Raw genomic sequence first — 26,849 nt, forward strand, 5'->3', positions numbered from 1 at the left:
TTTACATTAGCATGGGTATAGATGTTAAAGCTATTAGCAAGAAGGCACTGAGACTTCCTGGGTAACACAAAGGTTTATTGTTTCAGAGATTAAGATTCTGCTCTTTTCTCTTTCCTTGACTTCTTTTGAAATGCTGAAACTGAGTTATTAACCTTTCAAACTTTCCACAAAGCTTCATTTCTTGAACAATTACTTGCTCATTATGTGTAAAGCAAATATGTAACAATTAAACAGAGCTTTTCTGCTCAGGACTCCTCCACCTTGAAGTTCAAATTCTGATTCTGTTAATTCAAAGTGGTTTTCTTTTTGGAAGTAACTTTAGTGGCACACAACTGGTGGATTTTTTTCACGTGGTTGTCTTCAGCCTTCCAAATACATGACAGTCCTTTTGAAACCAGCATTTTACCAAGATGTGACATTTACCTGGGTGGTTAGAAACCTATGTTTCGGAACTGTAAGATCAGGACTTGTCGTTGTCCTAGAATTTGTGTGACTTATTGCAGAGACATTACTTTGCCCTACACCCATTTCTACTCCATGTTCATTAAAGTTTAAATCCTGTTATAAAGAGAATAAGAGAAATCCTATTGTAAACCTGAGTTTAATCTTGACTTAAGACATCAATTTGACTATTCAATACTCAGAAGTTTGTGAAATTTTCAGAAAAACTGGAGAAAAGGATGATTTTCAAGGACAAGAACAGTAGGATTTTAAAGAATTTTAAAACATGTGGGAACAGTTCAAGATCCAACTTTTTAATCAGTTAGGGAATTAGATGGGGGGGAATGGATCTCGTACATGTTCACTGTTAATTTTCTTTACCTTCTTTCCCTACTAATACATCTCTTGAATAATTTTGTACCATTTTCCAGGTGTGGTATTATTTAACCTGAGACCTATAGGTGCTGGAAAAGTTTGGACTTGTTGCTCAAAACCAAAAATGTTTTTCAAGAATACTCTTTTCTTCCTTGCAGGAAATCCTGTAATTCAAAGGTAAAAAGCCCTAAGTATAATTACAGGACAGTATTTTCAGATTTAAATTTACTTTAAAAATCAGATTTAATTGAAAGCAAAAAAGATTCTGACTAAGAAAAATATGCATATTGTTTTTATTAACTGATCCATACTGTGAAAAAAATAATACACTGTATCCCAAACTACAACTTTAGGATTTGATATCTCTTTTTTCAAAGCAAGTATGCTTTATACAATGGGAGACAGATGTTTTCATGTTTTTGTATAATTTATTTTACCAATTTAGATCTCAGTTTATTATTCAGATGTTTGATGTTGTAACTGTGCTATATTTAACTATTGATCATTAGAAGAAAAGAAACAATGTAGTGTATTTTAATGACTACATTGTTAACAATTTGAATTAACAAATAGTTTTTATCAAACAGGTTTGAAGACGTTAATGCACTTATGACTCTGTATATGACTACACTGAGACAGTTAAAGTAATTAGAAATACATTCTGTTATGCACAATATAAACCATGGATTAAAAAATTGAAAGGAAAATGGGTTAATACATTGAAAAGGACATAAAAAAGAAAAATCCCATAAAACTTTTACAGTGAAACAGAAGGGGGTTCTGTTTCATGCTATCTCCAAAATTTTGTTGATTATACTTTTTATTCTGTTTTTACTATGAATCTGTCAAATTATCAAAGTAATCTATTTTCTAATACTGTAGCCTACAATTAAAGCTCCAAGACTTCAGCTGACAGCACACAGAGGAACTGTAGCTTATGATTAATCTTGATGGTCATGAGAAATACTTTTCAGAGGAGGGAAGCACTGATACTCTTCAAGACTCTTTTTCCACATTCAGTAATTAATCTTCCAAAGATATCCTGCTCTCATCTTCCAACACTCTTCCTGAATTCTTTTCTGCAAGAGGATTGGGGAACACGTTCAGGATCCCTGCTTAAATTCCCCAATGAGCCCAGCCTTGGACTCTCCATAATAAATAAGCCAACCTTTCTAAAAAGGTTTTCAGGAGCTCATTACATAAGTTTTCATCTATCTCACATTACTCTAACCTCGTGATACAAATGTCAGCATGCTAATGAATAGGTCATGTCCACCCTTCTCCTTCATCGTATGGCTGGGCAAGAAGGGACTTACACAATTATTCACTGTAAATGTTTCTGCTACAGCTGAAGCAACCAGAAGGCTAACGTGTCTATTTATAGTATTTCTAATTATGTGTGTATTAAATACTAGTGGCACTTAATATGTGTTTTAGAATAACTTCCTTTTCCACTGACAGTTTTTTTTCCAAGCTGACTCCAATTATCTCAAGAAGCCAGGCTCGACATACTGGCATACCACTCACACATGTGCTTAGGACAGTCTTGGAATAGTAATGTCACTCTGCCTAGAGACTGGCAGCTTTGGAAGAGATGTTCAGATACCACTTCAGGTAACCTAGAGAAGTCACGAATCCATGCAATGTAAATCCAGCATGACTGTCTTTCTGTTCCTCTTTTTTCCCAGTTATCCCACTGTAGGAAACCTACAATTTTGCTCATTATTACTACTTCTGTTAGCAGTCCTTCAATCTTACAAAATACAATTTTGACATTCCCTTATATGGTTCCATTCAGACTGTCACAAAATTCTGTGGTATTCTGTGGATCAGTTTTTGATAATTCAAACATCATTTTAGAGACTAACATGAAAGATTTTTTTACATAAGCATTAAAACCCAGACTGAGTTTTGGTATGACAGCAAGGAAATGTGTGAACAAAAGCTGTTTCAAAATGATGGTAGGAGGAGATTAAAAACAAAAATCTTCTTTGTAGAGACAATATTTAAAAGGCCCAATGTACCACTTTTCATTTAAATTTATTATCAGAAATTACATAGCCAGAATAAAATAGTAATTGTACACAGTGTGCCAAATTTTGTTATATTCCATATTCCATAACTATTATTATCCATTTATTTAAATGGGGTTATAAAATACCACTGATTGACAATCGAAGATTTAATCTTCTGAATGTCATATTCCTTTGTACACATTTTGAAAATCTTTCAGTACCAAAAGTGGTACTGTTGTTGCCATTTGACCTCTTCCAGAAAGAAGTTACAGGAAGATAATTTTGCTCTGAAAAATTGAGAATGTAAAGGGAAGAAAGCAGAGAAGGAAGGTGTAACCTTCCAGTCATAGTCAGCACAAGCAAAAATTATTTAGTTAATATTTAACTACTTGGTAGCTGTACCTTTAAACACTACCATCACCTTGTTTGAACAGAGCATTCCTTTCATAGCACTGAAGTGGAAAAATATGCATTTACATTTTGAACCCTAAGGAAGAGTCTCAGTGTTTTCCTAAGGAAACAGTTTTGATGGCATCATTCTTCATGTTGTTCCACTATTTCAGATACACTTGCTCCCACTGTGCAAAAGACTTGTCAGCATCTGGTAAAGTTATTATCCTATTTTTGTGGAAACAGGCCAAGATGTGCAGCAACAGCTAGTAACTCCGTAATAATGAAGTAACTCTTTCCTGGAAAGTTAAAAGTTTAAAAATTTTTAATAAATATCTAAAGAGCAATATTACAATGTAGGAAACAGAATTCATTTCATTATCCCCTTAAAGAAAATATTAGAAATGTGTGTGCAGAGGGAAATATTATTATGTAGCATATTAATATTTAGCAGGTAGAAAGTCATACTATGTACTTACCCTTGTTCTGCTAGGCCATATGGCTACATCTACACTGCTCCACAAGTAAAGCTCTGGGTCCATGATCATTTACAGGCCTGTCTTGCACATTTTTTTAGCATGAACAGCTGAGAAAACTTGATGTTATTTCAGGGATCACATCCAAACAGAGAAATCAGGTTTATGCTATCCCTTCATGAGCACCTTGGCCTCCAGTTCTAGGTGTGGATGGGGCTGTGCCATGCTGTGCCCTGCTGCCTCTCTGGATTTCACAGGGACACCAGGCTGTTGCAGGGTCTCTCCTATGAGGCTGCTGTTGTGGGAGGCACACAGAGCCCCTGGTCAGCCTGGAGCAAGGCTGCTTGTGGGGCTGCAGCCATCCCACAGCTGAGCAGGGTCAGTGCAGCACACACCTGCTGGCCACTGCAACAGCAGTGTGGATGTGGTTTAGATCAGCTGAAAGGTAGAGAAAATGCCAAGGAGATGTGATGAGAATATAAGTGGGAATAATACTCCCATAAGTGGGAATATGGGAAAACCTCTTTACTTCTCCATCATTATTGATGGAGGTCTCCACCAAAAACTAACAGAAGAGAGAGGAACAAAAATCAGATCTCCCATTTCTCTGCTCTATGCTAGACGTCCCCCCTGTTTTTCTCTCTTGTTTTTTTTCATCTCATTGAGGGCAGACTTGTTGACTTAGAAATATCTTTAGGACTTCTGCCGATAAGCTGAGGCTAACAGACTACACTCAAGTATTTTGCTTGAACTCTAGACCTTACTCTGGCACATCTTCCTTTCATTGTATTACTGTCTCTTCTCTTACCATAAAAAGAATGAAAATGTACACTAACCATTTTAATTAGTTTACAGGGTGCATGATGACTTTGACAACTGATGTATGTTTGATAACTACATGGCACTCATTTATTAATGTTTTGGTCAACATTTCTCCACATTTCATTCCAGGAAATCCTTCTATTCAATCCTAGTCTCCAGAGGTGGATGCACTGGGTGTGGGTACAGCTTGTTGATATTACCAAGATTTTGCTGCAAACTGATAATCTGTGAGAAAACCCTACCAATACTAAAAATATCACTTTGTGCTTTTTACCTTCTTGGTATTCTTTTTTCCCTCTCTGCTTTGGTCTTTTTCCCTTATCCCCTCTCTACATAAACACATAAATGAGCAAACACTACCGCTTCCACTTGGAGCATTATCTCATCTCATATCTCATCTCATCTCATCTCATCTCATTTCAGCTCTCCTTCCTTCTGCCTTCAACAATCCAGTATTTTACTCCTGGAATCTTTTGTTCTGTTTGGGTTTTTTCACCTATTTACACTCATAGTTCTATCTAGGAACAGAAAATATGATCAGAGAGAATAAAATAAACTAGGAGTTTTAATTTTCCCATAGGTTATGGCATACTTTTCCACAAAAGAATCTCATTTCTCTCTCACTTCAGGAAATCACTGATTTACAAATGCTTACCATGGGACTGGTAAGAACACAGAGCGCAGGGAGCTGTACTTCCATTTACAGACCAGACCCTTTTTTGGACTCTACTGAGTAAGCAATGTTCTGCTGACACAGCAAAACAAACAACCAGACCTTCTGCCATACTCTGCACTGGCTAACAGCCTCTTCCAAGGCTCATGTCTGTATAACCCTTAGAATTGGTTTAAAAATACTGGGGGGGAATTTTAGTTGTTGAGGGGATGGGGGTGGGGGGTGATAAAAATTTTAGTAATTCATAAATGAAATCTTTATTCCTGCTGAAAATTTCATGTAGTGATGTCGTGAGAGTAATTGAGAACAATAAGAATCAAGATTAAGTGAGGGCAAAGAGAATTTTCTGTGAAGGCAGATATTTGCAACTAACATTTTTATTGACAAACTTTGAATGAAGGAATGGCCATCTAAGAATTTAGTAAAAAGAAATCATGAATCACATAGTGATTAATACAGATTGTCCTTGCATATGGCCTACCTGTTGCATCTTCCTTCTGCACCAAAATTGAGACACTTTGCTAAAAGAGGTTATATTGTGTCCTTTAAAGAAGACACCAAAGGCAGCACTCTACTGAGTTTAGAGCTAAAAGCCTACAAAGGATTGCCAGGTGAGCAGCAACGTATTATCTGGTTTTGAGCACCTGGAGTCACATGAGAAAACTTACTGAGTTTTAAACATTAGTTTGGTTAAATATCTGGTTATGATTTCATATGGCTCCAACCTGCTGGGAATTACCCCTCTAAAAGCCTCACATCCCTGTAGTACTGCAACAAGTGAAGCCATCTTAAAATCACTAAGAGTGAAAATACTGTCCAGCAATACACTCATGATATGATAAAGCAGTTTAAGCTACAGCACATGTATTCCAGCTAATAAATTTGAGCTGATGAAGTAAAATTCATACAATCCAGTGTAAAGAAGTTCTGCAGGAGCATAAAATGATTTAACACGTGTGCACATGCATGCAGATCTGAGGATTTTTTAAGTCCTTGCAGTAATCCATCATAAATGGAAGAAGCAGACATATAGCAGAACAGACTGAAGAAAAAAGAAAGCAAAGCAGAGAGTAAAAATGGCTTTGTGGCTCAGATGCAACAGACAACTTAGATCCCTAGCATGGACCTAGGATTTAGATGGTGATTATGTATTTAAATCTGATTCTCAAACCCAGGCACGCTCCACTCTTCATACTTTCCCTTAGAATCCTCTGCAGTCTTCTAAGGATGATGAGAATTTTCTGAGTCACAATGAACTGGATAATTTGATGTCTAGATCAATTTTGGGATCCAGAAGGCATCTATTTCTGCAAAAATATGTGAGGTGACCAGTCTGGCTGGTATTCTCAAAGCATTCATGAAACTCTCCTGGAGCACTGGGGTCTCTACAAATGTGGTAGCAAAGTTGCATTCTGCTCAGAGAGGGGACCTGCAGAGGAGCAGGAGATCCTTCTGAAAGTCCCAAGCAGATTATGTCTGGGGAAACAGAAAGGGGAAACATTCAAAAAGCTGTCTACTCTCAGCAGTTCTTTTTCCAGCACTCCAACCATTTTGCTAGTTTCAGGCACCTGCCTCTTGATTTTAGGCAATCGCATTCCTAAACTGATGCAGGTTTTGAATTTTGATTTGGTGCACTACATTGCCAGAAACACTGCAGAGGGAGACATGATGCCATTTCAGTGTTCTGAATTCACCAAGAGAAATGGACTGAAAAATGATAAAGTAACAGATGGCTCTAACTTTGGCCAGGGCAGATTCTGAATTCAACTGAGAAGCAGCTTAAAGCATGGGAGGGCCCACCTCCAGAGAGTAAAGAACCTTCATCTTCTCTAGATTCACTAGCCATTTCCTGTAATTACTGAACTGAATCACATTCTTCAAGGCAAAGTTTTATCATTGAGGTGAACAAAAGTGACTGCACAGAATAGCAAATTTTGCTATCTGAATTTTGATAAAGAACAATATGTTTCACCCGAATTTAAAAGTCTTCCCAGTATTAACTGTAAGAAGAATTTTTTTTCCAATCTTGTAAAACAAATGAAAAAGAAAATTAAGAATCTGACAATGTATATATTATTTATGTTTTTTTAAAGAAAAGATCTTGAGTAGAGTTTCTAAAATGTCTCAGCTTAGCAGTAGCAGTAGAAATTTGCTTCTGTTACTGATTTATTCACAGGAAATGGCTTTAAAGCATAGCAACACACCACAGATAGGATAATTAGGTGCTGTATTTTGGGGTCTCACAGTAGGTTTTCCTCTAATATACCAAAAGAAGGATATTTTTTTTTAAAAATTCAGAAACCTTCTACATCTCTTTACATCCGGAATAATAAACTGTCTTGCTACCTTTGCACAATCTGTAGCTCCCCAGTATCTGCAGGAAACCCACAAGACAAACCTCACTTACGCACATATTCACCACAGCAAAACCACGTGGTCGACAAGGTGAAAATAACAACTGAAGCCTGATGCAGCTGGAATACATTTGAAATATAAAAAGACAAAGTAACCTACTCCTCAGCATTATTTTTTCTATAAAAACTTATATTTTATTGCATTTTATTATTAATATATAATCTATACACGTAAACATACAATTGAAACAACTATAAAAAGCTGCAGAATTTTACAACTATTTTAATGGGAATTTTAAAAATCATTGCAATGTAAAATGTGTATATTTTGGAAGAACTCAAATGTTATTTAGTCATTCTGTGATACTGTAATCTTTTATGTCAACAGAATCCTTCTGTGCTTGTTCAAACTTGTCTACTCTCCAACTGCCTGAAATTGATGTTTGACCTTCTGGGTTTAAAATATATATATATCAATTTGTATCCATAACTGCATATCTTACAAAAACATCATGCTATCAGCTATCAACAAACAGCTATCATGAAAATCAATTGCACCCTATTTTAATTTAATGCATAACTTTTTTGGTGATATCTTTAGACAAATATTTTTAGTCATACAAGGTAGTTATACACTATGCTTAGTTTGTTGAGTGCCACTGTACAATACCTCTGTCTTTACAACATAAAATACTTCTTTATTAGAAGCCTTTATAGCCAACATATGTACAAAAAGCACATAGTTAACTTCAGAAACATAAACTTCAGCAACATTAGTTCTTAATTCTGAACAAAACAGTAGGGAGAGCTGAACCACTGCTGTCCAAACAAAAGCCAAATAGGAATGTTTTCTGGGGTTTGAAAAGGTTACACTAAATTTGCTTGTTTGTTTTCTTTCAGTTTTATGCACTATGGCACTTCCTACATCCAGGCAGAAGCTCAAATACAGTGCTAAGAGAAGAGCTCTTCCTCTGCTACTGTATTTCTGCTCTGATGAGAAACAGGAAATACCAGCAGTCTCATGAGAGTTCCTGTTCTCTGCAGATCCCCAGCTCAAATGGGGATTATTGCACAAACCCAGCTGAGCCTGAAAACTTTTTGAAATTGTGGGACACAAAAAATCTTAGCAGAATTCCGTAGCTTTATAACTTGAAGACATTCATAAATATGTAGTGAAACAATACTATTTTTCTGACATGGCTACAACAAGCCTTAACTATTAACACTGAATGGAAATTCAGGTCTATATACAGATACTGCAAATATGCTTTAACAAATAAATAAAAATAAACATTTTAAAAGAGGGGTTTATGTCTTTACTTTCCAATAGCTTAAGGGACTAGATTGAATTCAGAGGTGTCTTTTCGTACCTTTTCTGATAAGCGGAATCCTTAAAATTTTACCCTTAAGTATACAAAACCCTGGCCTCTGCGAACTCCAGTATTCAAATCCTTGATGAAAAGTTTCAAAACTCAAAAGGTATTCAACTTCAATTAACAAGAGAATTCATGAGCAGAGTGGCTACACTGGTGCCAAAAGTAATGCTGGCAAAAGCCACAGCAGTTGCTTAGAGTATAAAAAAGACAAACAGAGTGATCCTTTCTCTAGAAAGGATTTTGGCAATCTAGTAAGGGACCTTCTGAGACAGAAGGCGTATTTGGGTCATTATGTTTACTGGCAATATAAATCTTAAATTTCATTTTGAAAACAATCATATTTTTGGCCTCAGAATCTTGTGGCGGTGAATCCAACAACTTAACTATGCATTGTGTGAAAGAGTGCTTCCTTTGTTTTGCTTTCAGAGTTCCTGTGTTACAAAGTGCATAACGATTCCTTACGCGCCTTCCCCGTGATTTTATTATGCTTTTTCCTCCCAACTCACCTCTGGTCTTTTTCCACACCAGAAGGATCTCTCCTAGCCTATTAACTCCCTGTGTTCCATACTCCTTACCATGCTTCATACCCCTTACTTTTGTACTTTATATCCTAATATCTACTCTCTGAAATGCGGTAACTGTGACTGCAAGTAATGTTCAAGATGTGAGCATGTCCTGGATTTATTTAGTGGTGTAATGACTCTGTTTATTTTATTCTCCACTGCTTTCCTCATCCTTTTCTTGGCTTTGGCTACTAATATGTGAGCTGATGTTTTCAGAGGCCTGCCCAAGGAGTTCAAGATGTCTTTCCTTCAAAGTATGCTCACTTACAATTGATTGCTTTGCAAACATAATTGAGGTTTCCTCCCACCCTCGTACATTACAGATATTAAGACTCACGAGTAATCTTTTTACCCACTGCTAAGGATCATAAAGTCCTCTGGCAACTAGTCCTAGTTCTGGCCATCCTGAACGATTTTTGATTATTGGAAAATTTCTTCATATCCTTGTTCCTCTGCTTTTTGGGTCCCCTTATGACTAGCTGAACAGTTTTCCAGCACATACTCTTGTGAGTCTCCAATGGAAATCTCTCAACATCATGAAAACTTACTCATATTTTGACCACTATGCTTGAAAGGATCTATTTTGCAGAAGTTTTTCCTTTTCACAAACCATTGTGTAGGACTTTGTGAACACTTATTTTTAAATATGAGTATGCTTGACTCATTAGACCACCACCATTTACCTGCTATTGACTCTTTCTAAGAAACTCAATACCTGAGCAGGAGTGGCTTCCCTCTACAAAAGGGTTTTGGTGTTGGGTATTAGTTTTATTCATTATTATGATTTATAAAGATTTGGCTGGTAATGCTGGTAATGAAGACAGAGTCTGTAATTTGCCAGAGCACTCAAGGACTTTTAAAGTGTGCTGTCATACAGGTTTCCTCCTTAACCTCCTCAGATATGGTGACTGCTACAAGTGGCATGCTACACACAGTTCTTAGTTCACTGTTTTAATACCTCAGCTTTTTAAAACTCCAAGGTGGCTCTGGTAAGCTGATTTCTCTTACCCATAATTTTAAAAAATAATTTCTTTTAAATACAATTATAGACTGGCATTAAAAAACCAACCAAACAAACAAAAAAAAACCCCAAAAACCTAACAACCCTACAGGTTTCCTACCTATGTAATCCTATAGATAACTTTGCTAATCTCCTACAGAGCTGCATCTTCCCATGGCCTCTTGATGGCACCCATACTAGAGACTGGATTTGGTATGGATAGCTCAGTAAAACCATTTTCTGTGACTGTAAGACATGAAGATGAAAATTCTCACAAAAGCAGCTAGACTAGGTCTTCAGAGAATTATGTATCTTTGAAAAAAAGACTAAGCTGGGCTTAGTCACTGACAAAAGAAAATAACACAGTCTGTGGAGAGCTTCAGTGAAGCAGCAAGTACAGGCAAAACTTCCATCCTCATCCCACTGAAAGAACCACTCGAGATGGACAGCACTACCAGATCAATACATTTTTAAAGGAAGCTCCGAAAATTCTTGAGAGCTTTGTAATCGTGACAGATGTTCAAATACTTTGATACAAAGATTTTCAGTCCTAAAGAGCTTTTGGAGGAAAAACACAGAACATAGGAACCTACTTACCAAATCAGAAGAGGTGATCAGAGTAGGAGCTGTGATTACTGTTCTATTTTCAGTAGCACTCAGCTGATCTGCTGCAGATTCAGAATAAAAGATTGTAGAAAAGTGCAAAACTTGATTATCTTTTTAACTTTCTAAATCTCATTTTGAAAGTTTTTTGTATTCTTAGTTTATGCTATCATGAATCCTTGTTAATTCTAGACTATTCTGCCTTGTGGAAATCCATTCTACATAGTAAATTTCGAATCTGCTATTATTTTTAAATTTATTTTAAATGTACTGCCTTAAAATGCCATTAGTATACCCTGGAGTTTAAATTCTGAGAGAAGATATACAAATATATAACTATCTCACCACTTTTATCTAAAATGTCTTAAATCCAATTAGTTTATATGCTAAATTTCAAACAATCCTTATTTAATGATTTTGATTTCACTGCATTTAGTTTTTAGCTAGGTTTTTAGAACAAGACATATTAATACAATATGTTCTATGGCAATTCCCATTCCCCAGAAATACTAATGAGTACGAGTCAGCAGAGATTACAAAAAAGCTTCTGAATACTTCTGCCTCAGAGTTTTAAAGGTCCACTGCTTCAGATATTTTTGACCAGATTTAGAAAAACACAGAATCTGGATGATTGCTCCCAAGTTAGACTTTGGAAATGTCCCACTTTCTCTAAGCTTCTATGCAGCACCTTTCTCTATTCTGTTCTCTCCTGCTGGATAATTTCCTTAATTTTTCTCCTGTTCATGTTCACATTTGACATTGTTTCTACTCCACAAGCACAAAGAATTTTACAATGTAACTTTTTTTCTGTCGCTTCATACAAGTCCTGCACAAAAATACGAGTCTAAAGACCTTTTTATAATAGTGTTACAGATTGTCATTTTAACAGCATCATTTGTCATGAGAATAATGTCCCTGGTGCAAGACAGCATCCCAGCCTGTAACAAATCCTGTCAGGCAGTGCTGATAAGGTCCTTTCAGCTGCAGACTGTTCAGACTGTATTAGACACAGTCACATTAGGCCAGCAAACTGTCAATATTCCCCTGATCCTGCAGGCTGTGGAACTGCAGTCTGGCTTCCCCCTGCCTGCTGTAGAATATTTCTTGTACTTAGATTTTCTGCATGTCTCCCCGGCCAGACTTCCAGGCAATAGCTGACAGTATGTATGTCCTTCATCAGCCGCTGGGGACTCTGCTGTTAGGATTCATCCTGCAAGAACACGGGAGGCCAAGCCATTATGTGCATGTGCTTCCTTGTTCTAGATGGTTTTTAGATTGATTTTGGGCATTTTTTCAGGTGACATCATAGGACTCTTGGGATACAAGAAATCCAGTCCAAACCCATCCCTAATATTGCCAAGAGTTTCTCCTCCGTATCATGGGATCTGTCTTTCATGCAGCATGCTTTCCTCTTTCCTGGCTGACTCCACAGAGTCCCTATTATAATAAAAATATTATCTCTGTTTTTCTGCCTAAGCTTCCTGCCTGAGAGCTTCCCTGGATGGGTCAACACAGGGTGTGACAGGTTTCTGCAATAGTGGCCCTGAGCACAGCCCCCTCTGCAGCCCATCCACCCACTCGCACAGCTGCTTGCAGTGGCCTCTTGGCTGAGCCAGCTCATACAGGGAATAGCTGGCATCCTGCTGTACCTCTGCTGACTCGAGTATTGCATTTGGAGGTGTGCTGTCCTTAATGACCAAACATGCTGTGCTGAGGGCAGGTGCCAAAAGACGGCCCACACAAAAGTTTTTAGCTGCCCCTCCACCCATCCACTGGAGCCTGCCAGCAGTTCACTTTTCAAGACTCTGCATTAGACTGACTATCGTTTCTTTGTCTTCCTTTCTGGGGGATTTCCACATTGAAACCACTGTCCCCAGCAGAGTTTCTGGAGAAGACTGACTTCATGACTGATGTAGCTACCTCATTGTTGTAAGTCGGGACAATCCAAGCTTTTTCATCACTGTAGGCACAACTGAACATAGAGGAGGCAGGGTGACTGCCCTTAGCTCCATACCCCATCCCGTCACTGCTCTGTTAGTCCTCTGCACCACGACCTCTCCTTTAGCTGCGAGAGGTGGCGATGAGGACCACGCAGAATGGGGCTGAGCACCCACATTGCAGGGCTACCAGCACCCATTAATGCAGGTTGTGCTGGGGCTGCTTGGTGAGAGCCTTGTCTAGAGAACTGCCCTGCTGCTGTCATTGCCCCCACTGAAGCAACACGGCTACAGAGTTGAACTGCAACAGCTGCAGCTCAAGATGACACTTCCTCTCAGTCCCTTCTTTAAGGACATGATTTGGCCACTCCTCTTAGTGTGACACCAGCTCTAGTCTGACCTTGCTTATAGCCAGCCACAGTTTCAGTGTCCTCCCATCTGCATCTGAGGGACTGAAGCTCGATGAGCCTGCACTGTCTCTGTCCGGCAAAGGAGCCTGACAGCGTCCAGCTGAGTCCACACACATCAAAACATTCTTGATTCACAAGAAGCAGCTCCCCCGAAATCGCAAGAGCACTTCTTAGAACAGATAAAATGTAAAATCCAGAGCTAAAAGCAACAGCACAATGAGGATAATATTATTTTATTAATAATAAATAGATGGTACTACACTGTATATTGAAAATACCCGAATTTTAGCCCCTGCAACCTTTTCCCAAAGCTGATCAGAGCTAATGACAGTGATTGCAAGTTTTAGTTTTTGTCTTTTTTTTTTCTTTTTTTGTTGGGGATCTTTTTAAAATTGATAATAAGCCCATAAAAGTTGGATGGGAAAGAAAAAAAATATCAGTCTTCACTTTTGCCTCTAAAGATACCTATTTATCATCATCTTCTGTATTACATTGTGATCAAGGGACAATAATGACAGAAGAGGAAAAAAAAATGCAGGCACTATTATCTGTAATTTATTTAATGAATACAAGTCATAAGAAAAATGACATATGAACTGCTGTTTCCTTATCTTTTGTATATCAACCCACTTTCTCTCAGAAGCCTAAAATTTTATGGAAAAGCATTAAAAGCAATTTTGCAAAAGATCATAATTGCAACAACAGCCAGCATTTCCTAACTAACCTTGGGAACTCTTCAATAAATTGTAATATCCAGTAGATGACATCTCTCTATTAATAGATACAAAAAATGTTCCGTTTTTTCTAACATGTGTGTGCCACACATGGAAGCAATTTCCTGTTACAGTATTATCTGGACTATGAAAAAGGAGACATTTACTTCCAGGAGGCCTGACTGACAACTTTTCTTGTATTTTCCAGCACTCCTGGATACATGATACAGAAGCTCTGAGAACCAGACCTTTTACATCCTATTTATTATCTCTTTAATAGGAACAGATCTGTAGCATGATGAGACACATTAGCAAGGTCATACATGCATTTCCCTAGCAGGAGACAACCATTATTTTCCACTGCAACTTATAGGTCAACAGACATAATTTGTGAAAAGAATTTTTGGTAACGAATGCTACCTATTTAATATGTGTACAGTCTTTAAGCTTTGTAAATACAATTATTCTAATTTTTCAACAAAGGCTAGTCAATTAAATTGATGTCATGTAAAACAAGAGTGTCAGTCAGAAATAAATTGGGCAATTCTGATACATCTCATGCTGCCATGACTTTAAATACTGTCAGCCTTTATGTTCAGGTTGCATCTCCTGTTTTGTTTGTCTCATACCCTTTAAGAGAAACTAAAACTTGAAGACCAATAAAATAAATTCAGAGTATTGCACGTTCAGAAAAACATGTGTAGAATAAAACTGCAGCTTTCCAGGAAGGAATTTACTTAGTACAAGTCACAAATGGTGGAAAATAGTGTTATAATCATATCTAATAATGATTTATTGATACAGAATCAGATGGCTGAATGACTATATAAAAACACACAGCCAAATAAGCAGTAATTATTCCAGGAAAAGAGAGAAGGTGGATAGTTCTGACCATGTTCCCCTGTACTTGGCTGTGTTTGCCAGGTGAGGGGTTTGCCACACTGCAGCTGCAGAGCCTGGCTGCAGATGCAGTTACACAGACAAACATGGGCTGGAAGACCATCCTTGCCTGGATGGAGGAGGAAAGCAGGACAAGGTATCTCAAGGAACAAAAGCACTTCTGCTACTCAAAGCTGTATTCACACGTAATGCTACTGACACAGAGCTGCAGTAATACAGTGGCAAAGCATGCCTGGTGTAAATCCAGATGAGATGATGCTTGTGCTTAGGAGTGAGAAGTAAATAGTAATAATAAAATACTAAACATATAACCTTAAAAGAAGGATATAGTTTGGAAAGTAAGAAACTGAGAGAGGTATTTCTAACTATAAAGAATGGGATTTTACACTCTTAATAACTTATGGTAAGGAGATGAAGAAAAGTTTATAGGACTTAAATAAAGCACTATGGTCTCTTCTGTGAATATTCTTTTGAATTACTAAGTGGCATACAAATTGGAAAAGATGTCATTGGGGTGCTTTTAAAAATCACCAAACACACTAAGTCTAGGACACACATTCTGTCTATCAACTAATTATAAGCAGGCTGCATCACATTCTTTCTCATAAACTTGAACATTACAGAGCCAAATTTAGGTTACTTGTGAGGCTGTAGACAAATGCAAAAGGATTTCAATTGCTGAGAAATGTTTCGCTTCACTAAAAAAAACCCTCAGAAAAAACAGCAGGGAAAAAAAAAAAAAAATAAGAGAAGGGAAGAAAGAAGCATCTCCGGAGGTTTACTGCTAGCTTAGTTTCTGGTTTGTGTCAACTTGTTTATATCAGCTGCTGATTTGCGTCACTGGCTTGGCTTTGTGGTTGTATCTGGGGCCTGATGGACACCCTGGTGCATTAAGAAATTCACCACAACAGTACAGCATGTTAAGATCAGATAGCACAGCCTAATGTTGTTTTCTTAAGCACACACACCACACACAACCCTACTAAGAAGTAACTGAAGGCAGCCAGGAGAGGTGAACTCTAGGTTTGTTGCAAAGCAACTTTAAATTCAGATAATAGGAAAATGTAGCTTTAAGAAAGTGCATACTGCATATTTTTAGGGCTACCAAAATTTGTACATATAGTTTTTTAATGGTCTGTATTTCTAGGAATCAAAATACCTCATATGGGTTCATTTCCTCTAAGTTTTTAGTAGAGGCACCTTGAGCCACTGCATACTTATGGTGTTGTGCAGCGAATTTTTTTTATTTTGAGATGTAAAATAATATTTTAGCTGTGGTTTTAATTGGCTCATTGGAAATTTTAAAAAGTAAATTCTGAATATTTAAGCTTAAATTTCTGACCATTTTCAATATTGACCACAGTATAACTTAGATTCTTTTCTTGCACCACATAGGCTGCCCACACAGAAGTCAAAGTTACACTTTAAGCTTTTTGCCCATGATTAGCATATATTCACACACACAGAACTGCCTAATTAAAATGCCTATCTAATGCTGCAGGAACGATGCCTTCCTGCTATTCCAGATGCACAAAGTTTAAAACACTAATCGGGGACTACTGGAATTCTGAGGGCAGACTTCAGCTGAAGTAAAGCTTTTACTTCAGCTGAGGTTCTGACATTTTATGTTCATATTTTATGTTCAAGCACCCAGAAAAAAGCCTTACAATTCTTTCTATTTTTCTCATAGTTCATAGAAGGTCTAGTAAACAAACAAAGATAATACAACTTAACAGACATATTTCATAAGAAAAATTAAAATATTTTCAAATCCATGTTTGCTCTATGCAAAACTTCCTATAAGAAACAGCAGCTCCAAGAGCCTCAAAATATTCCACAAGCATGTTCCTTATATAAAACATGGGTTTTCTGTTTAAAAATTACAAATTTAATCAAATTTAAGGTATTAAAATGACTTCCAGTACAAATACTACGGTTAAAATCTTTTGACCAATATGTTTTACTTCTCTTTTTCTTTCTGAAAATTTCTAAATACTTGAATTTTGCCCAATGTGAGATGAAGTCAGATTCTGAAATCTTGAATTCTTAAGTGAAGCAGAAGGATTATCCCCTAGTTTGTACTGATAATATACCATATTTTAGATTGAGGAGCTGCTGTTCTAGAGACTACCAAGTGAATCCACGAAGACACTCAAAGCAAAAAAACTTGCAAAGAACAAGAATCCATTTTTTAATCAATGAGTCCAGGGAAAAACCTTCCTAGTCTGTATGGTCTAGAGCAATTTTTCAGAAGCGTATGGTTCATCAGTACAGAAGAAATGCTGCTGCCTGCACAGAAAATGGAAGTGAATATTACAAGAGATGCTAAAGGAGCTCTACACTTCCCAAAATATTCTTACAATGCAGGAATAACTCATTTAGTAGTGAGCATAATTTCCTGGAGGGATGTGCAGGATTGCCCCTATGAAGTGAAAAAGCTGACTTCCCTGTCTGTCCAAGCAAACAAGGCCCATTCTCATCCTGAGGAACTTCTCCTTTCTCCCCCCTCTCCTGCGTGTTGCCACAAAGCATCATACTGCAACCTGACTGACAAGGTATTAACCTACAGTCATCACTTTTGGTAGATATATCTTTCAAGAGGAGCTGGAACATATGGTGTCAAAGAGAAATTTATCACATGGCAGCTTGGTTTGCTGAGTTTGACCTGCATTTTGAAGCAAACAGCAGGTTCTGTACAGACTTGTTATGATTTACTCTTTCAGAAGTATAATACAACAGCAAATACTAGAGACAGTTTTCACTGAGTCTCTATTAGTCATCCCTGTTAAAACATAGTTGAGAGAAACAAAGGAGTTTTGACATCATTCTACAGCTTTTCTAAATATCTCCTCATCATCCTCTTTATCAGCACTCCTCTGTTCTGGAACTGGGAGCTTCCAGAAGCATTGGGAAGTGTTAACAGAGCTGGTGAAATCTGCCACACCAGCTGGAAGAGGCACACTGAGGATCTGGTGAGTAGGAATGAGCTAGCTATTTAGCTGGAATAGGTCTGTGGTTTCAGGGCTGTACCACAGACTTTGGGCTTTAAGGAATTCTGGTTCTGCTGGCTCCAGCATAAGAGAGAAGAACAATGAGGAACAATAAGGAGTAATTTGGCCATGGTTTGGTGTATGAAGACAATGCTGAAGATAGCAGAACTCCCTGGATGACCAACTCCAGTACAGGGAGGATGGGAAGAAGAACAAAAAAGGGATGAGCAGTGGTCTCTAGTGGATTTGTGCACCAAAGAGCACTGTCACCTCATCCACATGGGGGCTGCTTCCTTTGGGGGCCCTTCTGTTCTTCACCACTAAGTCAGGAGTTTTGCCTTCCCCATGTTTTCAAGTCTCTTTTGATTCATCCATCCCAGAGAACTTTTGTGGTTCCCAAATTCCATCCTTTCAGGCCTCCTTAAAAATAGCAGAAGGGCCTCAAAGTATGCCACTGAGAGAGTCAGAGAAATTTGGAAAGGAGGTTTTGCAAAAATATTTACTATGTGAACACCCTTCTGCTGGTCTTCATAGGAACTGAACTAAGTGACCAAGAGGGAAATTCGAAACCAAAGGTTCTAACTGAACCCACAATTAAATAGAAAATCAACATGCCCTGCCTGTAATGACAACTGAAAAAGTATGTCAAAAGCACAAGCCTTTAGTGTCTTTATAGCTTTACAATAATTTTTTCCAATTTGTTTAAGTCTATACTAGTTGAATAAGATACACAGGAGGATGTGTCCTTTTTGGTGCTGTGCTGACAGCTTAAACTAATTCTGTTTAGTTCAGAGGTTTGACTATCTGCTTATTGTCAATTCTGGCTATTAGTCACTTACTTTGATGTAGCAAAGTTGGAAAATAAGAAGCTAAGTCAGTCCTTTAGTCCAAAAATCCTCTCTAGCTGAGAACATAAGAAAATTAAAATTTGGCTGTAATACTTACATTTTATTTCTTCAGACATTTCAGCATTGGGAAATAATTATTGTATGGAAAAGGTGTATATCTTCTGCCTTTTTTTAATAGACAAGTAACTGCTATTGAAATAAACAAGTGTAAATTGCAGTGCACATAATGTTGTTTGAGTCTTATAACTTAGTTTTTCACACTCCTTATTTTATGTAACTGACATGGTAAGAATGGGTGAGGCAGAGTTAGTACAGTTACATAATGTGATAGAGAAGCTACTGTGGAGCTTCACTATGCCGTGACAGAAACAGCTACAGCAATGCAGGGGAAAGCCATTCTTGGCCCAAGAAAGCCACTACTTGTCACCAGCGAAAGCTGCTCTGATGGTAGGTGAAAATCCATTTCAGTACATGGAGTGTCCATAAAAATAAATATTTGAAATTGTTCAGAAGAGACTCCTGAGAATAACACTACAAAGAGAATTTCATAGCTTCAAAAGGAACTAACAAAATGTTCACCCAAAACAATGAATGTCACAGATTTAAGAGTTCAGATTAAAAAACAGTGGAGGACAGTAAAAAAGATTGAGTATCCCCTGCTTCATTCCAAAGAGCTGAAAGGGGGGGGAGGGCTTGTGGACATGCCATATCAAGCAAAAAATTCTCCCACTGGAAATATCTACCCATATGTACAGGGACAGTATAACTGTAGATGAGAGAGTGAGAATATGAAGGAAAATACCATTTTGCTAAACAGCCTGTCAAAGACTTGGCATCCTTTGGGATATTTTGTCCAAAATTTCATGGTTTTAAGCTGTTGCAAATCAGAGAGAATAGTTTTGTAAGAAATATGTAAACAGGTCAGTATGACACTCATCAGATGAATGGATAACTCATTTTAAGGCAGTGTCAAATGCTGTAACGCAGTTATTGCTCAACTTCCATATTTAACTGGTGCCAGTATCACTGAATAAAAACACAACTTAATGTATTACAATATCTAACTACTGGCTTGGTGACCACTTCATGCCAAAGATTCAATCTGCTTTCTCCTTACAGTTTAACAGAACACAGGTTTGAGGCTCAGAAAATCTTGTGCCAAGACACCTTCAACAAATCAGTTCAATGTGCTGCAATTTCCCTACAAATTAAACAAAGAGTAATATTTTTAATTCTTAGCAAAATGCTTTCAAATCAAATGATCAAGCTTTGGAAACTGTACAAGTGCCATTATTTGCTTATGTTTATTTGAATGCATCATTTGGCATGATAATATTAATAAAGCATATTAATATTTCTGTATAAACACATACGTGTTTTTGCCCAAATTCGTAATTTAATGAATACATTCATGTAAGTTATCACAGTTGTCTCTCTGGCACCTCATAAAATTCATGAATGATGCAAAGTATGCTGCTCTCCACCACTATTTTTCAAGCCATCTGTATTTCTCAATTTAATAATCATTTAAACTAGTTTCCTGTACACAGAAGGAAAGGTTTCTAGCAGAGAAATACTGATGTAGCTACAACAGGCTATTTAAAATGCTGGCCCTTTTACCCATCCCTCTCTCATCCCTGATGGAAGCCTAGCAGACTTGGTAAATTGGAAGACACGTGCACTTTTCAACTATTACTGTGCATAATCCATCAAGTCAGAGTGAATTCCCCTTCCCTGCTGTTAAAGCCAAGCCTCCAGGCTTAATCTGAGCAGCCACTGTCTTCTTTTTCTGTGAACTCTGCAACAAGATGCTATGGGAAAGCTAAGGTACAGTGTGTAAACACTCTGGTGTTCATCAGTGAGTTTAGTGGTTCATTATTTTTAATTTCCATTGGCTCATAGCATATTCATATAATGACAAGATAACCCAGGCTGGAATGGACCTCAGGAGATTTCTACCCCAGTCTTCTGCTCAAAGCAGGATCAGCTGTAAGGTCACACAAAGTTTCTCGGGGCTTTATCTATCCAGGCCATGGAGAAAACACAGCCCCACTGGGCAAAAAGTTTTTTTCTTATATCCATTCTGAACCTCTCTTGCTTCAGCTTATACCTTCTGTCCTTGGTCCTTCACCATGCAGCACTGTAAAAGGATCTGTCTGTTTTTCCATAATAATTTGATCATGGCAAGGGCAAGGCTGTTTTTTTCTCCCCAATTCTTTCTCTTTTGCAGAATGAACAAGCCCAGCTCCTTCAGCCTCTCTGCAAACAAGTGCTTTATCGTCCTGACCACCTGGATTGCCTTCTGCTGAATTTTCTCAAGTTTATTAATGCCTTTCCTAAAATGGAGGGGTCTGAAACTGGGCATAGCCTTCCAGATTTCATTTCATGACTAGAGATCTCGAGTACTGAGCAAAGAAGGTTAGTTCTCTTGATCCTGTTAGCAGAGCAAAGGAAGTTGTTTTCCTTACTGCCAGGGCATGCTGCTGGCTCATGTGCAGCTTGCTGTCTGACCACATTCTCATGGCCTTTTTTGCTTTGACCATCTCTGACTAGTAGTTCCTACTGTCCAAAGTAGGTCTTATGCTCATAAAATCCAAATTCTTGTCAATGACATCAGCTGTGCAACCAGACAGTGACCCATGGAATCCACTCGCCCCTCCAAGCCTTTCCTCTGCACTGGCAGGGCTCACATAACATCACCTAGGTCTCCGTAACTTTGGCCCTCATTCCCACAGCTGTCTGATCACTCCTGATATGTTCAAGGTTCCTGCTCCAGAGGTATTAGTGCTGCCAGTGTACTTAAGCAGCAAGAGAAATAGCACAAGGGTCAGATAAGCCTTGGCAGTTTCTTCGCAGCATGCTGGATCTGAGTTTCCAGCAGGCACTGGACTTCTTAGACAGCAAGTTGGATAAACATACTGAGCCTTCTGCACCCCTAGAGGTGAATCCTATGCTACTGTCAGTTGTGGCTTCCCCTTGGCACTAATGCATGCCTCACCAGTAGGATGTGTTTCTTCCCCAGGGATGGCTGTCTCTAACCTTGCCTGCCACCAGCACACTGAACCAGTCTGGCATCCTCCCCTCACCAGGAGCCAGCTGACTCTTGTCTTTCCCAGGCTAGGGCTTTCCACTTGACTCCCACAACCAACCGTTGTTTCTGGCTACCATCTCTCTGTGAAGTTACAGGTTCAGGATTTTGCATCTGCTGGATGTCTATGAAGATGCCATTTATTCTCCCTGCTGCTGTGCAGTTTGTCCCCTTGCTCCCACAGCTCCCTGTCTTGGCAAAATATTTCCCCATTTAGTACACACCTTGGGCAGGCAAAGGCATTTTCTCCTGTTCCAGCCTTGGGGAGACACACCAGCTGTGCTCTGCAGTCTGACATCTGAAAAGCTTTTTCTCCCACTGGAGCTGTGACACAAATAGAGGCTTCTGCTGTGCCAGTGATGCCTTGTGAAGGCTGACCTAGAACAGAGGCTAGACAGAGTTAAAAATAAAGTAGGGAGTTATTAAAAGGCCTCAATGGATACACCTTGGGCAGTACAAGAACCCAGCCAGGGCTGCACCCAAGATGAACTAAAATGGTCACAAAATGTCTTGAAGTCTCTCACTTTTGTTGTTTTATAAGTTCTGATCCATTAGCATATCGGAGTTACTTGTCCAGTTATAGCTTTAGCTTATGAAATCCCATCCTTCTTATTTTTCTCTCTTCAGTCCACGTTGTTTATGCTCTTGGGCCTGAGATTTGGATTGGCTGTCCTTGGTCCCCAGCCAGAGAAGGAATTGTTTTGTCTCCCTAGTCTGTGAAGAGAGCTTACAATCCCCTAATATGAAGCTCAGAACTATACACTAAAGCAGTTCAGAATCTGCAAAATATAAAAGCTAAACTCTGAGGCATCACCAGGGGTAGTACTCTATTTGGTGGTGGGACCTGTGCCCTGTGGTGCAACATTACTGCTGCTGAGTCCCACATGGCCTTCTGCAGATTTCTGGACCTCTTCCATGTGCCTTTTTGAGCAAACTGCTGCTTCTGAGAGCTGTGCCCTGGGACATGAGCTGTGGGACGGCACATGAGCTGAATAGACACTTGAATCCTTAAGCAGGATCAATATTTCCCAGCACTAGAGTCTGGAACTGAGGACAACAGAAAAAAAACACCTCAGAAGATCCAGAAGTGAAGTCCAAAGCAGCTCACCAAGCTGCAAGCACTGGAAGAGGCCAAGAAGTACCCCAGCTCCACAGCATGTTCCCAATCCTATGAATTGCCACTCTGAATGCCCAATTCCTCTTTGCAGCTCCTTGTTACTGTTCCTGAAAGAACCTTGCTGTTACAGAATTAGCCTGGCTCCAGTGTGGGGTACCTCCTCATGAGGCTAGACATCCTGACAGCAGTGTGCTCATGAACTCAATCCCCCCCTCTGCACTGGCCTCACAGCAGCTGGAAGCCAAGCCCAGGCAACAGTCTCTCCAGGATGAAACTGTTCACAACCTCATTGGTTGGGTCCCTTCTTGCAAAGCAAGCCTGGTAAACCAACCCTAGAGCATTGATCAGTTGTGGAGGCCATCTCCACACACCCACATCACATCCACAGTAACTGTAAACCCACCACAGGCATAGAATCATAGAATCCATGGTTTGGAAAGGACCTCTAAAATTGTTGGGTCCAGCCGTTAACCCAACACTGCCAACTCCACCACTAACCCTGTCCCTGAGCTCCTTACCTACAGGTCTCTTAAATACCTCTGGGGATGGAGAATCAACCAACCACTTCCCTGGGCAGCCTGCTCCAATGCTGGATAGCCCTTTTGGTGAAGAAATGTTCTGCACCACACCGAGGTCCCACACCAAGAACGTCTGCTAATGAGACCATGAAACTTCTTGAACACTCTCTGAGCAGGTCTCACTTAGCTCATGGCTGCAACTGCACTTGCAACATCCAAAAACCTATAGGATTTCTGTAGAAGTCATCACTTAATGTTTATGACAGATTCATATTTTCTACTTTCCATCAGCAGTTGGTTTGAAAGCGCCTATGTTAGCACCCCAAGTGTGTCACTCTTGAATTCCTAAGATGCCTTTGGTGGAGAGTGCAAGGATCCAGACATTGCTAATCTTTAATAATTATCATATTACTCAAAAGAAAAGTTTCTTAAAGACAGTAAGTTTCTTAAAATGTTACTTTTCCTTTCTCTGGACTTAAAAATTATCTCAGCCATCCAAAAAAGAAACTATGTTATAGAAGAAAAGTTATATATATAAGGTTATGTTATGTAATTTCAATATGCATATACTTCTCCCATAGCAATGAAAAGGTTGTCTGCACAATGATGGGTAGACTTTGGCTTAAAATACTGACACCCTGTTTAGAATAAGACAGATATCGTCAGAAGTGATAGGGTAAAAATGTGAACAAATATTTTTCTTGTATCTTTTTACAGTGCTCACGTAATTCTCCAGGCAAAAGGGTCAAAACAAAATAAAACTCAACATTTCAAAGCTCTGCTCATAAAATAAAATAAATGTCAAAACTCTTAGATTGTAACAAACTACTATGAGATGGAGAAAATAGTATAAGAAAAATATTTCTAATCCAGAATGCCAAATACACTCTCACGTATGATAAGGAGGAAAAAAATACTTTAAATACAAGAAGAGCCTCATTTAAAATGAAGTGGAATAATAAACTGAGCATTTAATAATAAAGAAAGGCCTAAAATTAACTAAACTATGCCATGTGAAAGGTTATGAAAACACAGTGAAAGAGAAACAGTGTTTGGGGAATGTGCAGTTCTCATTGCTATTGATAGAATTTGTACATACATCAGAGACAATGTGGTTCATTGTATATAGTAGAATTCATAAATAACAAGACAAGATCCAGAAAAATGAGGAGCAATGATTCACCATTACCACACTTTCAACCCTCTGACTTCACAGGTAGGTATTGCCTTGTCTAGTTTACATGGAACTAAAAATCTGTGTAATGAGACTGAACTGATATTCTTTGCATACCATCAGGAGGCACATCTGGAGTCATGAATTGACCATGACAGATAAAATCATTGCCACAGCATCCTCTTCAGAATTCAGAATAAACTGGAACTTCAATTTACAAAGAAAAAAACCTACTTTCTTAAAACAGGGGGGTTGTCCCAGACAATAGAAGCAGTAAGGAAGGACCTGCTATCTATGTTTTGCCACTAAAAATTTAAAAACTTTAATTTAAACATCCAGCAGTTTTGAATATACTATTCTGACACACTTTCTCCAAAGCAAAATATTTGGGGATTTAGTGGGGTTTTAGTTCTTCACAAATGAGTACCATCTACACATTTTTGTCCCAATGTGGGGTGGGAAATATTTCCAAATCTTGACATTTTTCATGGAACTGAAGTTAGGTTTGCCCGCTTGCACTAGTTAGCACAAAAGCCATTTCAAAAGCAAATACAACTATTTGATGTAAGTAGGGACAAGAACACATATTTCAGAACACAAAGGGCTAAAGTAAACTTCAGCTATTGCTTTCAACAACAAACAAATATTTCCATAGTCGCAGGGAGTGAGCCCAAGAGGCCTGGACACTGTTTGCACGTACTGAGCTCAGAAGTGCACTGGGATGCAGTGCTTGGAATCGCTCCTGTTATGGGTTCATTGCACAGCAGAATGCAGGAAAGAAGAAGCTTTGTGAAGGCCCATTTTACACCCTCAATGTCACCATCATATAAAGTGAAAATCTTTGAGGTTTCTCAAACTCTGAGTATGTAAAAGATATTTATCTATGGAAGCTGAGCTGCTTGTTGAGTTTAAGGAGATTCTTGGGGCAATGCTGCACAGAACTGAACTGTTGTAAACACTTATGCTAACACACAGCTTTGGTGCAGGAGAAGGAGATGATGCCTTTGCCAGCACCCTAAGTGCTCTGAGACAGCCTAACAGCTGGGATTGGCCTCACCTGGGGACTTCTCACACAAGCCCTGTCCATTGGCTCAGGGGCCCCATCTCAGCTCGGGCTCTGCTCGGTGATCTGGACTGGCTCTGGCTGATCCTCCTTCCTGCCTGGAGCTGTCAGATGGTACACAGCCCCCTTTGTAATTTGTATACACCTAAAAGAATTCACTGTAGAACTTGAAAATTGAAGTCTTGTAATGCATCACACCATGAGCCTTTTAGGATGATTTTGTCAAGAAGCAACTTATGTGTGTATTGACATAGTTGTGCTGATAAAGTTATGTTAAGAGCAACATTAATTGAATAACACAGCACCATGAGACTTCAGTAAAACCTGCCATGTTTTCTTAGTTTGTGGGCTGTAAAGTTTCTCAGTAAGTCAGAATATTAACAAGTACTATAAAGTGTCATTTGATATTGCTACTGTATGTGGTTATTAAAGCACATTGCAAAATACTAATGACCAGCTTTTCCTTTCACCTAGTGAAACTGTAACTGCACATAGTGCTACTTAGAATGCCCTAAAAAACCCCTCAAAAAAAAAAAACAAAAACAAAACAAAACAAAAAAAACCCCTTACTAAATAAAGTTACTTTTCCTATCTGAGATCCTGAGAATGGAGCAAAACAGCTTATCTGCACAAGAAAAATATGAAGCAAAATACTTGATACTTTCAATTTCCTACCCAAAATCATTGAAAGTAAGAAGTAATAATACTTAAAAATCACAATTCAAGTACTACTGTACCTGCTTATTTTTCAGTTCCTACGTGCAATTGTATAATCATTACAGCTTGAAAGGCATAACTAACCTTGCGGTTCTGAAATTATTTGCAAGTACCAGTGGGCATAAAGGATGGCCTTCAATTTTTCTTCTGTAGCAGTTATTCTTTCCATGAGCTGTGTAGCTTCAAGATGTAAAATCTAGTTCTACATGTACATAGGTAAAATTTATCACCTGCTCGTCAAATTTGAGAATGAAATTTTGCAGAGAAGCAACTTCTTAACTTAAGA

The 26,849-nt window shown here is 38.5% G+C and overlaps 2 long non-coding RNA genes across 6 annotated transcripts in view; one reads left to right on the plus strand and one right to left on the minus strand.

Annotated features, from left to right (window-relative positions):
- Nucleotides 1-19,297, plus strand: part of LOC135296799 (uncharacterized) — a 56,943-nt gene extending 37,646 nt beyond the window's left edge. The window contains exons 3-4 of one of the 5 annotated variants that reach the window (XR_010358791.1): nt 5,149-5,252; nt 8,447-9,026. This is a non-coding gene — a long non-coding RNA (uncharacterized LOC135296799). The other 4 variants (XR_010358793.1, XR_010358790.1, XR_010358796.1 and 1 more) reach the window with 4 other exon arrangements.
- Nucleotides 1,267-4,014, minus strand: LOC135296800 (uncharacterized). Its single transcript, XR_010358797.1, has 3 exons — nt 3,701-4,014; nt 3,309-3,520; nt 1,267-1,895 (listed from the first exon to the last, which is right to left on the minus strand). It is a non-coding gene; the product is annotated as an uncharacterized LOC135296800 (long non-coding RNA).
- Nucleotides 19,298-26,849: the final 7,552 nt, after the last annotated feature.

The sequence above is a fragment of the Passer domesticus genome, chromosome 3, assembly GCF_036417665.1.
Source record: "Passer domesticus isolate bPasDom1 chromosome 3, bPasDom1.hap1, whole genome shotgun sequence".
In the NCBI taxonomy this organism is placed as follows: Eukaryota; Metazoa; Chordata; class Aves; order Passeriformes; family Passeridae; genus Passer; species Passer domesticus.